This window comes from Marmota marmota, unplaced genomic scaffold (genome assembly GCF_001458135.2).
Source record: "Marmota marmota marmota unplaced genomic scaffold, marMar, whole genome shotgun sequence".
Lineage (NCBI taxonomy): Eukaryota > Metazoa > Chordata > Mammalia > Rodentia > Sciuridae > Marmota > Marmota marmota.
Window position 1 is genome coordinate 16,244,979 of NW_025999960.1, and position 14,463 is coordinate 16,259,441.

The 14,463-nt window shown below is 38.1% G+C and overlaps 1 protein-coding gene and 1 pseudogene across 13 annotated transcripts in view; one reads left to right on the forward strand and one right to left on the reverse strand.

The window, feature by feature from the left end:
• Larp4 (La ribonucleoprotein 4) overlaps positions 1-14,463 on the forward strand; it is a 65,927-nt gene that overhangs the window by 5,886 nt on the left and 45,578 nt on the right. Inside the window, exon 1 of one of the 13 annotated variants that reach the window (XM_048802714.1) lies at positions 4,114-4,132. The exons of the other annotated variants lie outside the window; for them this stretch is intronic. The gene's annotated coding sequence lies outside the window, so the exon portion shown is untranslated. Of the gene's footprint in view, positions 1-4,113; positions 4,133-14,463 lie in introns of those variants that run through there. 13 annotated transcript variants of the gene reach the window in all.
• LOC125616689 lies at positions 2,899-2,996 on the reverse strand (annotated as a pseudogene).

Consider the following 14,463-nt stretch of genomic DNA (forward strand, 5'->3'; position numbering starts at 1 on the left):
AAAAAAAAAAAAAAAAAAAGTTGTTGTTTGGGGTTTTTTTTTTTTTTTTAAACCTTTGAATATCCTTCAGTGAAAATGGAAAGTGACCCTTTGGCTTTGATAGAGTTCTTAGTGTTTTGATGTATCATAACTGTAATCTGTGCTTTGTTTTGTTTTCTTTAAAGTTTAATACTGGAGGCAGGTTTTTAGTTTTCTTGAAAACATTGTGAATATTTTGTATGATGCATTGTTTTCTGTAAGACTTTGGGGATCCTGGGTTAAATGTTAATTCTGTGACCTGAGGCAGGTATAATCCTGTCATTTGTTCTTTATATATAAATAAGTGTATGTAATTTTTAAGTTGTCAGTGGACTTTTTATTTATATGCTGTGCTGAGAATCGAACCCCGTGCCTCACACATGCTAGGCAAGTGTTCTACCACTGAGCCACAACCAGAGCCCTGTAATTTGTTTTTATCTGTATTCTGACAGTTGTGTTTGTGGTGCTTACAGTATTTATATATTAAGTTTTATAATAATCTGGGTAAGGGCTTAATATATACTATCATTTAATCCTTGGCACTGTATTGGTATATAAATTACTGATACCTAAGCAGTTGCCTTCCAGAAGCCACTGGATTTTTTTTCTTTTCTTTTTTTTTTTTTTTTTTTTTTTTTTTGTACTGGGGATTGAACCCAGGGAACTTAACTACTGAGCCACATCCTCAGTCCTTTTTTGTATTTTATTTAGAAATAAGGTCTCATTGAGTTGCTAAGGCTGTCTTTGAACTTATAATCCTACCTCAGCCTCTTGGGTTGCTGGGGTTAGAGTTTATTCTAGGCTTTTGAGTTGGATGGAGGGAAAAAATAGGAAGGCAGTTACTGAATAATATAAGACATTCATATGCAAGGTTGTATAAAAGAATGGTTAAAAATATGTACACTGGGCAAGGCGGCCCATACCTGTAGTTTTAACTACTAGGGAAGCTAAAGCAGGAAGATCACCTGAGCCAAGGAATTTGAAACCAGCCTGGATGACGTAGTGAGACCCATCTTGAAACAAAAAGTGAATCTGGAGCCAGGCTAACTTTACCCTGCTTAGACTGGATCACTTTGTAGATGTATGCCTGTGGGCAAGTTTTTCCAGTTTCCTGCCTGTAAATTGAAGATAATGTACTGTTACATTAGGATAATATTAATATATATCTGGGGGGGTTGTTAAGAGGATTGATAGTTACATTAAAGCTTTTAGAATCATAAGCATTCTCTTTGTGATTGCTGGTTCAGTATATACATATGAAAGGTAAATTTTCATCTCTGGTTTCTGGTTGTTCACATTTAAAGTAACTAAGGGTTTGCTGGCTTAATAGTCACTACAGGAATTTAAAGAACACATTTCCTGGGCTGGGGATGTGGCTCAAGTGGTAGCAAGCTCGCCTGGCATGCATGCTACCAGGGTTCGATCCTCAGCACCACATACAAACAAAGATGTTGTGTCCACCGAAAACTGAAAAAAAATAAATATTAAAAAAAAATGTTTCAGATTTAAAAAAAAAAAAAAGAACACATTTCCTGAAAATGATTATTTGATCATTTGAGGTTGGAGGTTAGTTAAGTTCATTTGTAACAGAATTTATCAGCTTTATCAGTGATTGGTCTCTCAGCTTACCAATTGAAGTAAAGGCTCAGAATTTGAAGACTATCCTAATCTATTTAATTGCTAATGCTAGATTTGGTGGGGGGGGTGTAACAGGATTATATCCACACCCCCCCCAATATTTAATTGTACTGGGGATTGAACCCAGGGTTCGTTTCCACTGAGCTACATCCCTGGTCCTATCTATTTTATCCTCTATCTTAAATAGGTGTATTCATTCGAGACAGGGTATTGCTAAATCATTGAGGCTAGCCTAGAACTTTTGATTCTTCTCTCAGCCTCCCAAGTAGCTAGAATACTAGCAGCTAAAGTTCTTTACTAAGAACTTTATTATTCTTTATTAAGAGGATTCATGAGTTTTCTGTAGAACTTTCTTGAGAGAAATGTGTAACTTTATAATGTTTTCCTAGCAATTCAAGACCCACCAAAAGTGCTACTAATATAGAGGGGCTTACATTTTTGTTTTTCTTGGTTTTTGTTTGTTTGGTGGTACTGGGACCTGAACCCAAGACTTCATACAGGTAGCCAAGTGCTTTACCACTGAGCTACATCCCCAGTCCTTTTATTTTTATTTTGAGACAGTATCTTGATAAGTTATTTAGGATCTTCTGCTGAATTACTGAGCCCGGCCCAGAACTTGTGATCTTCATGCTTCAACCTCCCAAATACTGGGATTACTGAGTGTGTCCCACTGCGCTTGACTCCAGCCCTTTATATTTTTTATTTTGAGACAGGATCTTACTAAATTGCCCAAGCTGACCTTGAAATTGTGATCATCCTGCTTCAGTCTCCTGAAGTAGCTGGTATTATTGGGGTGTGCTACCATACCCTGTTTTTTGAACAGTTGACAGATTCCATCTGAAGATTTGGGGATATAATTTGCATATTTTCCTCTAAGGTTCAGTGGCAATAGCTTTATTAGCAAATAAACTCAGGTGTTCTTTGACAGTGAATGATGAGTGAGCCTTGATTCAGTGTGTGTGTGTTTGTGTGTGTGTGTTTCAGAGAGAGAGAGAAGGAGGGAGAGAGAGAAACACTGGGGATTTAACCTAGGGCCCCTCTCCCACTGAGCTAAATTCTCAGCCCTTTTTGGTTTTTATTTTGAGGCAAGGTCTTAACTGAGTTGCTGAGGCTGGCTTTGAACTTTTGAACCTCCTGCCTTAGCCTCCGAAGCCACTAGTATTTCAGGCGTACACCTCTGCTCTGTCTCCCTTTGGTGAATCTGGTTTTTTCTTTTTTCGTTTTTTTGGTTTATTTATTTATTTATTTTTGGAATGCTTCTCGAATTTGTGTCATCCTTGTGCAGGGGCCATGCTAATCTTCTCTGTATCATTCCTTTGGTGAATCTTAAGCACATTAAAGTTTGAGAAACACTGACTAGTATGTACTTGTATTGATTCATTCAACAAAATTTCTTGTGGGTCTCCTATGTTCTGGTCACTGTTGAAAGTGCCAGAGCAATAAACCATAGATAAGGTCACTGCCATCATGGAGTTAACAGACAAAACAATTTGAGATTAGGATAAATATTTTGTGATTGGGTAAATTCTGTTATGTAGGCTACCATGAATGTTATTTTTTTCTTCAAATGAAATTTAACAGTACCTTTGCCCTAGAGTAGAAATTATTGCAGATCCCAAGTGACTTCTGCCCTGGGAATTCTAGTTCTCATCTGGTGGCTGTTTTCTGTGTCTGTTTCTTCTGGATCATTAGTCACTCTAGGCACAACTGGGGCCAGAGACCATTTGGCAAGGAGAGGAGATTTATAATATTCCTATGTAGTATAACTGGCTTAAAGGGTCCTCTCAGGTAATGAGTATAATGATAAAGAGCATGGACGCTCCAGAATACCTAGGATCAGATCCTGGCTCAGTCTTATTAGTTGTGTCACTGTGGGTGTGATACTTTACCTTAAGGTGAGGTGAGGTAACCTTTTCCTTATCTGTAAAATATGGATGGTGATAGTATTTAACAGATTATTAATGAAGATGAATTGTTTCTGAAGTGTTATTCTCTGAGTGAAGAATTCCTACTTTTTAAATTTTTACTTTCATGAAGTAAAATATGAGAGGTAAATTTTCATCTCCATTTTCTGGTTGTTCACATTTAGGACTGAAGTTATACTAGATGAAATGACAAATTTTGTTTTTCATTGGTGTATGTGGGGGTCTTAATAAGTACCTTAAATGTCATGGCCCTGTTAATCTTAGAGATAAAAACTGAACTTGGCAGGGCTTGGGTTGTGGCTCAGTGGCAGAGCACTTCCCTGGTACATGTGAGGCCCTGGGTTCAATTCTCAGCACCACATACAAATAAATACATAAAGGTCCATCAATGACTAAAAAAGTATTTAAAAACAAAACAAACAAAACCAAAAAACTGAACCTGGATAGACTGATCTGCCTTGGGGCAAGTCAGTTTAACCAATTTATATATTTTATTTCTGTTTTACAGCATTTATGGGGTTAAGTGGCATGGGATTTCTGATAGTAAATAGGTAAGTAAAAGGTTATGTATAGCCAAAGAGATGGGTTTACCATATTTATAGTGACTCTTCCCTATCACTTTGTTCTACTTATTACCTTAAAACTGATCTTGGAACAAGGAGATAATCATTTTGATAAGAATTTACTGTTTCCCTTTTTTCCTTTGCTCTCCAGATAGGATTTTGCATTAAATGGTCCAGTAATTTAGACTGCTCTTCTTATTTGGGAGTGACATATATCACTTAGAAATAGAGGTGTTGGTGGAGGTTGGGGGAAGGAATGGTAGTTGATCTGTCTCCCTTTAGGGATAGTGTGGATATTTTTTGTTGAGTGTCTGAGTTTGTATGCTTGCATACCATGTGTATGCTGACAGATAGTTTCAGTGTATACTTAAAGCAGGGGTTTTTTTAAATATATTTTTTTAAGTTGTTGACGGACCTTTATTTATTTATATGTGGTGCTGAGAATAGAACCCAGTGCCTCACACATGTCAGGCAAGTGTGCTACTGCTGAGCCCCAGCCCAGAGCAGTTTTTACATCCTTTAATGGTTGTGTTTTTCTGCCGCTTTGTACTTCAAGGGCTTCTGATTCTCCTAGGTATTTTTGTTTTGTTTCATTTTTACTAGGGATTTAAAACAGGGATACTTTCACCACTGAGCTACATTCCCAGTCTTTTTTTATTTTGAGACAGGGTCTTGTTAAGTTGTGGAGGGTCTTTATGTGATCCACCTGTCTCACCCTTGAACTGCTGAAATTACAGGTGTGTGCCAACATGCCTGGCCTATAAAGAATTTTGATAGAAGTCTTTATTACTCAGTGGTAGAGCACTTGCTTGGTATTTGTTGAATATTTTCAGTTTCCAGTTTAGAATGATTCTACAAGAAACACTCTTGTATATAAACATTTTGACTGAAATTCACATAGAAGGTTTAGGTATGAACATGTTGAAGTTGTTAGTATCATTGTTGATGAATTGCTTTCCAGAATTGTTTAAACAGTTTTTATGAATGCCCAATTTACTGCATCTTTGTTAGCATTAAGGCATTCTAATTTGTAAGGTTAAAATGAGAAAATTGATTTTTACATTTCCTCAGTGCATAGTGAGATTGAACAGTTTTCCATGTATATTAGCTTTTTGGGTACTCCTTTTGTGAATTGTCCTTTTATTTGTTTGTGCTTTCCTTACCAATTGGTAAACTTTCTATAAACTTTCATCTTTAAAAACAGTAGTCATGTCACTAATGAAGAATAGTTTTTCCAGTTGGATATCTTTTAATTTGAGGTTTTTTTGTGTTAAACTTTTCTTTTTTGGCAGAGGAGGCTCTGTGGAATGAAGCTGGGTGTTCTGTTGCTGAGCCATACCCCCACCCCTCTGCTAAATTGCAGAGGCTGGCCTGGAAATCAAAGTTCTCTAGCCTCAGCCTTCAGAGCAGCTGGGATTATAGGCATTCATCATCATACCTGGCTATGTGTTGTTATACGTGTGTAATTATTTTTTTAAAGTAATCTCATCACACAGATAAAAATAGAGAGTGTAGAGAAGTGTGTGTGTATAAGCTTGATTTAGCCATTCCTCACCATATACATGTTTCAAAACATGTTTATACCATAAATACAAATTATTAAAAATGCGTACAATTTTAATTTTAAAAGCGTAAAATGTTAAGTGTGGGGGAAAAGCAGAAAAGCACAAACAAAAATAAAAAATATTAGTTGGTAACTAGTGATTTTTTTTTTTTGTCTTCATTCTATGCTGGTGCATTATTTACAGAAAATTAAATTTAAAAATAAATGCTTATTGTAGCTGGGTGAAGTGACGTATGCCTGTAATCTCAGCATCTCAGGAGGCTAAGGCAGGAGGATCACAAGTTCAAAGCCGCCTCAGCAATTTAGCAAGGCTGTAAGCAACTTAAGAGAGAACCTGTCTCAAAATTTAAAAAAGAACTGGGGGGCTGGGGATGTGGCTCAAGCGGTAGTGCGCTCGCCTGGCTTGCGTGCAGCCTGGGTTCTATCCTCAGCACCACATACAAACAAAGATGTTATGTCCACCGAAAACTAAAAAATAAATATTAAAAAATTCTCTCTCTCCAAAAAAAAAAAAAAAAGAACTGGGGATTTGCAGGTAAATGGATGCATTGGAGAAGATAATGCTAAGTGAAGTTAGCCAATCCCCCCAAAAAACAAATGCCGAATGTTTTCTCTGATATAAGGAGGCTGATTCATAGTGGGGTAGGGAGGGGGAGCATGGGAGAATAGGAGAACTCTAGATAGGGCAGAGGGTTGGGAAGGAAAGGGAGGGAGCCAGGGTTAGCAAGGATGGTGGAATGTAATGGATATCATTATCCAAAGTACATGTATGAAGATGTGAATTGATATCAACATACTTTATATACAACCAGAGATGTGAAAAATTGTGCTGTATATATGTAATAAGAATTATAATGCATTCTGCTGCCATTTATTAAATTTAAAAAAAAATATTTATTTATTTATTTTTAGTTTTCAGCGGACACAACATCTTTGTTTTATGTGGTGCTGAGGATCGAACCCAGGCCGCACACATGCCAGGCGAGCGCGCTACCGCTTGAGCCACATCCCCAGCCCTGCTGTCATTTATTTTTAAAAAATTAATAATAATAAAAAAAGGACTGGGGATGTGGTTCAGTGGTTAAGCGCCCTAGGTTTAATCCCTGCTACCAAACGCCACCCTGCAAAATAAATAAATAAATGCTTATTGTATCTCAACAATTCTAGGGGTCGGAGGCAGGAGGATTTCCAGTTCAAGATCAGCTTCAGCAACTTAGTGAGGATCTAAGCAACTTAGCAAGACCTTCTCTCAAATTAAAAAAAAATAAAAAAGGGGGCTGGAGATATGGATCAAGTAGTAGCGCACTCGTGAGGCACTGGGTTCGACCCTCAGCACCACATAAAAACAAAATAAAGATATTGTGTCCACCTAAAGCTAATAAATATTAAAAAATAAAATTAAATATAAAAAAATAGGCTAGGAATGTAGCTCAGTGGGAAAGCACTCCAGGGCTGAACCCCCAGTACCAAAAAAAAAAAAAAAAGCAGCCAACAACAGAAGAGTGCTCATTGTTTTGCAACTTGATTTTTTTTTTCTTTGAACAATATGACTTACCATACTTGTCATATTTCAATAGTCCTCTTTTATCCATAAAAGACCATTCCAAAACCCCTAGTGAATAGCCTGAAACTACAGACAATACCAAATACTATTTTTACTATATTTTTTCCTATGCACATATACCTAAGATAAAGTTTAATTTATAATTGGAACACGTTAATAGATTAACAATAATAATAAAATAGAATGATTATAAAATTAAAATAAAGTTACTTAGTGCATACCTGTAATCCCAGGTCCTAGTGAAGCTGAGGCCAGAGGATTGCCAGGTCAAGGTCAGCCTCAGCAACTCAGTGAGACCTTGTCTCAAAAAATAAAAAGGGAAGGAGATGTAGTATAGTGTTACAGCACTTGCACAGCATGTGTGAAACCCTAGGTTAAATTCCCAGTACAACATGCACAGACCAAAAAAAAAGAAAAAAATTGTGAATATGATCTCTCTCAAAATATCATCTTACACTGTACATCTTAACAACCTAAGCATATGATTGTGGGTTTTTTCCCCCCTTAAAAAGAACCTTCACCTTTTAACTTTGACGTGTATGAATTGCCAGCATTACCAGTCTTGTGATTTGGAGCCAATATTAAATAAGGGTTGCTTTTGAACACAATGAACATGAACTTGTACAGTTGATCTGATAACATTAATCTGATAACAGTCAATAATTAAGTGACTAAAGGATAGCATATCTAGAGTAGGTATGCTGGACAAAGGGATGATTCACATACCAGGCAGAAGGTGCAGGATTTCATCATGAAACTCAACTTCATAATTTCAAGACATTGTTTATTTCTGCACTTTTCCATTTCATGTTTTTGGAATGCTGTTGTCCAAGGGTAATTGAAATAATGGAAAGCAAAGCCAAGATAAAGGCCCTCTTAGAAAACAAACTCTTAGAGTCTCTCATGTTAAACCACATTTTTAACTATTCATTTTTTGTCCTAATTAGTATACATGACAGAATGCATTTTTTAGTAGGTTTTTTTTTTTGGTGTGTGTGTGTGTTGCTGGGGATTGAACACAGGGCCTTGTGCATGTGAGGCAAGCACTCTACCAACTGAGCTATATCCCCAGCCAACAGTATGCATTTTGACATATATATAAATGGAGTGTAACTTCTCTTTCTTCTGGTTGTACATGATGTAGAGTTACACTGGTTGTGTAATCATATATGCACATAGGGTGATAATGTCTGATTCATTCTATTTTCCTTCCTACCCTCATACCCTCTCCCCTCCCTTCACTCCACTTTGTCTAATCCAAAGTACTTCTATTTGCCCTTATGGCGTACTCCACCCCCCATTATGAATTAGTATCCACATATCAGAGAAAACATTTGGCCTTTGGTTCTTTGGGGTTGTCTTATTTCACTTAGCACAATATCCTCCAGTTCCATTCATTTATGGGCAAATGCCATAATTTCGTTCTTCTCTAAGACTGAGTAATATTCCATTGTGTATATATACCACAGTTTCTTTATCCATTCATCTGTTGAAGGGCACTTGGGTTGGTTCCATAGTTTAGCTATTGTAAATTAAGTTGTTGTAAACATTGATGAGTTAACTATTCATTCTTTTTTATTTATTTATTTTTTAATTTGTTTAGTTTTAGGTGGACACAATCTTTATTTTTATGTGGTGCTGAAGATGGAACCCAGTGCCACATGCATGTTTGGCGAGCACTCTACCACTGAGCCACAACCCCAACCCAACTATTCATTCTTAAATGGGCATTTTGGTTGTTTTCAGTTTTTTACTCATGGAGTCAGTTCTTGCTGAATACAACTTTACATATGTCTTCTTATATACAGTAGTGGCTTTTAGAGTATATCTTACAAAATGCCATAGATCTTACATTTTATTTATTTTTTAAAGTGCATTATAGTTATACATAGTGGGGTTCATTTTGACATTTTTAAAAGCATAAAACTTAATATGCTCCATTTCAGTCCCCAGTACTTCCTCTTTTGCTTTCCCCATCCCTCCCCCATCAATGCCCTTAGCAAGAAACATGTTTCACACTTCAGATTTATGAGTAGCATGATCCTGGAAAGGCATGTTTCTATTCGTTATTTTGATTTATTATTAAATATTGTAATGTTAGTCTGTCCCATCAGCAAAAGACATGGGATTTTTTTTTTAGCTACTTTTTGGATATTTGGATAATTACAAATGACATATTTTGTATGTTAAATATTAGCCTTAGTTTGTCAATGTTTTTGTTTTTTTATTTTTGGTACTAGAGATTGCATTGGTCACTTTACCACTGAGCTGCATCCACAATCCTTTTAAGACAGAATCTTAAGTTTCTGAGAGTCTCCATAAGTTCCTGAGGCTGACCTTGAACTTAGAGTTCTTCTACTGTAGCCTCCCAGGTCCCAAGGATTTCAAGACTGCATCCATGCTTGGTTAGTCTTAAACTCTTATAATAAATATTTGCCATACTTGGGGCCTCCAAATGTTTTATTAGTTTTCTACATTTGCTGAAATGCCCAAAATATTAGTTAACCTCTCCAGCAAAAAGTCAAACTCAAATTCTTGGGTTCTTTTCTACCTAGATGGATGCGGGCATGTGACCTCTGAACCAAAGTTGGACATAGCTATAGATGACTTCTCTTTGAAAGTGTCTAAGGAGGGGCTGGGGATGTGGCTCAAGCGGTAGCAAGCTCGCCTGGCATGCGTGCTGCCTGGGTTCGATCCTCAGCACCACATACAAACAAAAGATGTTGTGTCCGCCAAGAACTAAAAAAATAAATAAATATTAAAATACTCTCTCTCATCTCTCATCTTTCTCTCTCTTTTTTTTTTTTGTCTAAGGAAGTGAGGATTCTATTTATAACTTCCACTTGTGGTCAGGGGTGCAGTAGGGGATGGTCAGCTTAAAGTAGAGGTAATAGTTGCCAGATTGAATTCCTGATAATTTGACACTGTCAGTAGTAAAGGTTTTAACAGATTTAAATCATGATATTTAGTGTTTAGTGGTGGCAGAGAGAGTGATTTTCTTTATCTTTGCATGTTTATCTTTGCCTTTCCAGTGACATAGTGGTAATGATGCTAACTTTTAGTAAATTGCCTGTTTAATTTAGCCAGAGAAGATTCTGATACCTCTTTGATTAAAAATACCTTTGGGCCAGGCACAACAGCATGCGCCTATAATCCCAGTAGCTGGGGAGGCTGAGGCAGGAGGATAACAAGTTCAAAGCCAGACTCAGCAAAAGTGAGGCGCTAAGTGACTCAGTGAGACCCTGTCAAAAATAGGACTGGGGGGGCTGGGGATGTGGCTCAAGCTGTAGCGCACTCGCCTGGCATGCGTGCGGCCCGGGTTCGATCCTCAGCACCACATACAAACAAAGATGTTGTGCCCGCCGATAACTAAAAAATAAATATTAAAAAAAAAAAATTCTCTCTTAAAAAAAAAAAAAAATAGGACTGGGGATGTGGTTCAGTGGTGGAATGTCCCTGAGTTCAATCCCAGGTACAAAACAAAACACCCTTTGGTACAGCAAGCACTATTTACTTGCCTGTATAGTAACACAAAGAGGACTTGCTTTCTAAAAGTGCTACTTAGCACCCAGCAACTTGGGAGGCTGAGGCAGGAGGATTGCAAGTTCAAAGCCAGCCTCAGCAACTTAGCAAGGCCCTAAGCAACTTTGTGAGACCTTGACCCAAATATTAAAAAGGGCTAGGGGCTGGGGTTGTGGCTGAGTGGTAGGGTGCTTGCCTAGTACATGTGAGGTACTGGGTTCAATTCTCAGCACTGCATATAAGTAAATAAAATAAAGGTCCATCAACAACTAAAAATAAAAATACTTAAAAAACAAAAAGGGCTGGAAATGTGGCTCAGTGGTTAAAGCATCCCTGGGTTTATTCCTCAGTGCCCCGCCCCCCACTCCACACACATACCCAAAAAGTTAAAAATAATATCTTGGCTGGGTGTGGTGGCACACATTTGTAATCCCAGCTGCTCAGGAGGCAGAAGCAGGAGGATCGCAGGTGTTGAGCCACAACATCGTAGTAAGGACCTAAGCAGCTTAGCTAAACCCTGTCTCAAAATAAAATATAAAAGGGGAGCTGGGTTAGCAAGGTAAGGTGGTGCACTCCTGTAATTCCAGAGGCTCTGGAAGCTGAGACAGGAGGATCACGAGTTTAAAGCTGGCCTCAGCAATTTAGCGAGGCACTAAGCACTCAGTGAGACCTTGTCTCTAATAAAATACAAAATAGTGTTAGGGATGTGGCTCAGTGGCCGAATACCCCTGAATTCGATACCTGGTACCCAAAAACAAAAATTAAAATAATAATAATAATAATAATGTGGGACATGTCTGTCCTAGTGGGACTATATAAAAGTTAGTCTGTTTCCTTCCTTTGTAATTGATATGAGGGAATTGTGAATTAACATCTCTAAACCAAGATGATGATGTAATTGTTTATGGTGCTTCTAGAGATGCTTCTGCTTCTCTGAAAATTTTCACATTTAGTTAATGGGGGCATTTTTTTGTTTGTTTTGGGGAGGGATACAACTCAGGGGCACTTGACCATTGAGCCACATCCCCAGCTCTTTTTTATTTTTATTTAGAGACAGGGTATCACTGAGTTGCTTAACACCTCACTTTTACTGACGCTAGCTTTGAACTCATGATCTTCTGCCTCAGTCTCCTGAGTCTGCTAGGATTACAGGCGTGCACCACTGTGCCAAGCTTAGTTAATGGTTTTGATTATATTGTAAAAGTTTCTTGCAGCCTTGAAACCAAAAGCCAAGAAGCACTCCATAGTTAAAAAAAAAAAAAAAAAAAAAAAAGTTTAGTTTAAGCTGGATGTGGTGGCACACACCTGTAATCCCAGCTGATCAAGCAGATCAGAGGCTAATGCAGGAAGATTGCAAGTTTAAGATCAGCCTCAGCAACTGTGATGCCCTAAACAATTTAGCAAGACTCTGTCTGAAAATTGAAAATTAAAAAAAAGGGCTGTGGATGTGGCTCAGTAGTTAAGTACCCCTGGGTTCAATCCATAGTACCCCCCCCCCCCAAAAAAAAAGTAAACTCAGGCCACTTTAAAAAAAAAAAAGAAAACAACTGAAGTCTTAAAAAAATCAATCAGAAAGTACTTACCCATAGAGATAATAAGGTAGCACTTCTTGTCTGTTGATCCTTGGTGACCCAGAACTGTAGTTTTTAATGGTCTGTAGTTTAGACAGGGTACACAAAGTAGAATGAGGATGATGGGGAAGAAAGCTTTCCCAGAGAAAGGGGAACTTGTTGTTTTGGTTGGGTTCTGGGGATTGAACCTAAAGGCACTTTACATCCCCACACCGTTTTATTTTTAATGTTGGTTCAGGGAGTCATTGAGTTTTTTAGAGCCTTACTTAAATTTCTGAGGATAGCCTTGAATTTGTAATCCTCCTTCCTTAGCCTCCCAAGTCTCTGGGATTACAGGTGTGTACTACCATGCCTGGCTGGAACTTACCCATTTTAACTTTGACTCTACATTGGTATGGGAGAGGTCCTTTCTGTTTTCGAGTTCAGCTTTTTAATTTATTTTTATTTATGATTAACATTTTTGGTATTACGTATTGAACCCTGGGGCATTTAACTGCTGAGCCACATCCCCAGCCCTTTTTTATTTTTAGACCGGACCTTCTTGTTAAGTTGCTGAGGCTGGCTTTGAACTTGCAGTCCTCCTGCTTCATCCTCCCATGATAACAGGCATGTGCCACCATTCTGGGCCCATTTTATTTGCTCTTGAGCCAGAGCTCTCAGTGTTGCCCAGGCTGGTTTTATGGTCCTGGGCTCAAGTGATCCTTCTTACTCAACCTCCAGTAGCTGGAATTAACCACTGGGCCAGACTCTGGGTTCAACTGTTGAAATATTTGCTGTTTCTCCCCATAATCTGAGTCATATTGTTTAGGCCAGCCCTTCTCTAATGCCTTAGCTCTTTGTTTTTTGTTTGTTTTTGTTTTAGTACTGGGAATTGAACACATTAAATCGAACATTTAGTTTTATTTTATGTTTTCCGGGCTGTTCCCACAAATCCTCTTTAAAGCCACAATATAGACCTGAAATTCATACTACCTGTGTGAATTCAAAAAAGCTAAATTGAAAGTTTTTGTTTGTAGTAGGGATTAAATGCAGGGGTAGTTTACCTACTGCTGAATTGGAGCTTGCCACTAGTGCTCATACCCAGCCCTTTTTAAATTTTTTTATGAGACAGGATCTTATTAAGTTGCTTAGGAACCCCAGAGGTAAAAGTACCCCTGGGTTCAATCCCTAGCAACTCCCCCCCCCCCAAAAAAAAGGTTGTTTAGGACCTCACTGATTTGCTGATGATGGCTTTGAACTTGTACTCCTCAGCATCACCAGTCACTGGGATTACAGGTGTGTGCCACCGCAACTGACCTAATAATTTAATGTGCTGTGAAAGATTAAAATTTTGAGTAAGAATGTATGGCAAAGTTGTGAATTGGGAGGGGGTGACATAAGTATGGCTTAGCACAGTTTCAACTAGTATTTAATACCTTTTTAAAGAAAATTTGCCTCCAGATATGAAGCTGGAAAGTCGCTGGAATAAGTGGAAAAGAATCACAGTATAAGGCTTTATTAGATTTTCATTAATGTGCATTAAGAATCATACAAAGTGAAGTGTCTGTTGTAATCCTCAGTATACCAATAAAAAATTTAGTTTTGAAAAAAAAAAACACAAATCAGTAAGATAAGCTTGAGAAAAGACCTCACACCCCCCCCAAAAAAAAATAGGTAAGAAACAAACCAAAGATGTTAAATAAAAAGTATAAGAATGGAGCTTTGAAACTTCCTGGGGCAAGTGAGTTGTGGTTTTGTTTTGTTTTGCTAGGGGGGGGGGGACGGACGACGACACGATGACTGTGGTTTGAACCCAGGGGTACTCTACTACTAAACTACATCCCCAGCCCTTTTTTTTTTTTTAATTTTGAGATCGAGTCTTGCTAAATTGCTTAGCGCGCCTTGCTATGTTGCTGAGGCTAGCTTTGAACTTGGAATTCTCCTGCCTCAGCCTTTCGAATTGCTTCCAGCCTGGTCCCAGTTTTGTGGTGTTTTGCCGCAGTCTGGCTGGGCACAAAATAATCAATCCTCCACAAAACCTTGTAGGTTCAAACAGCAACTCTTTATTCCGGAACTCTCACCTGCACTCTACACACACTTCCCGGGAATCCCCCCCCCA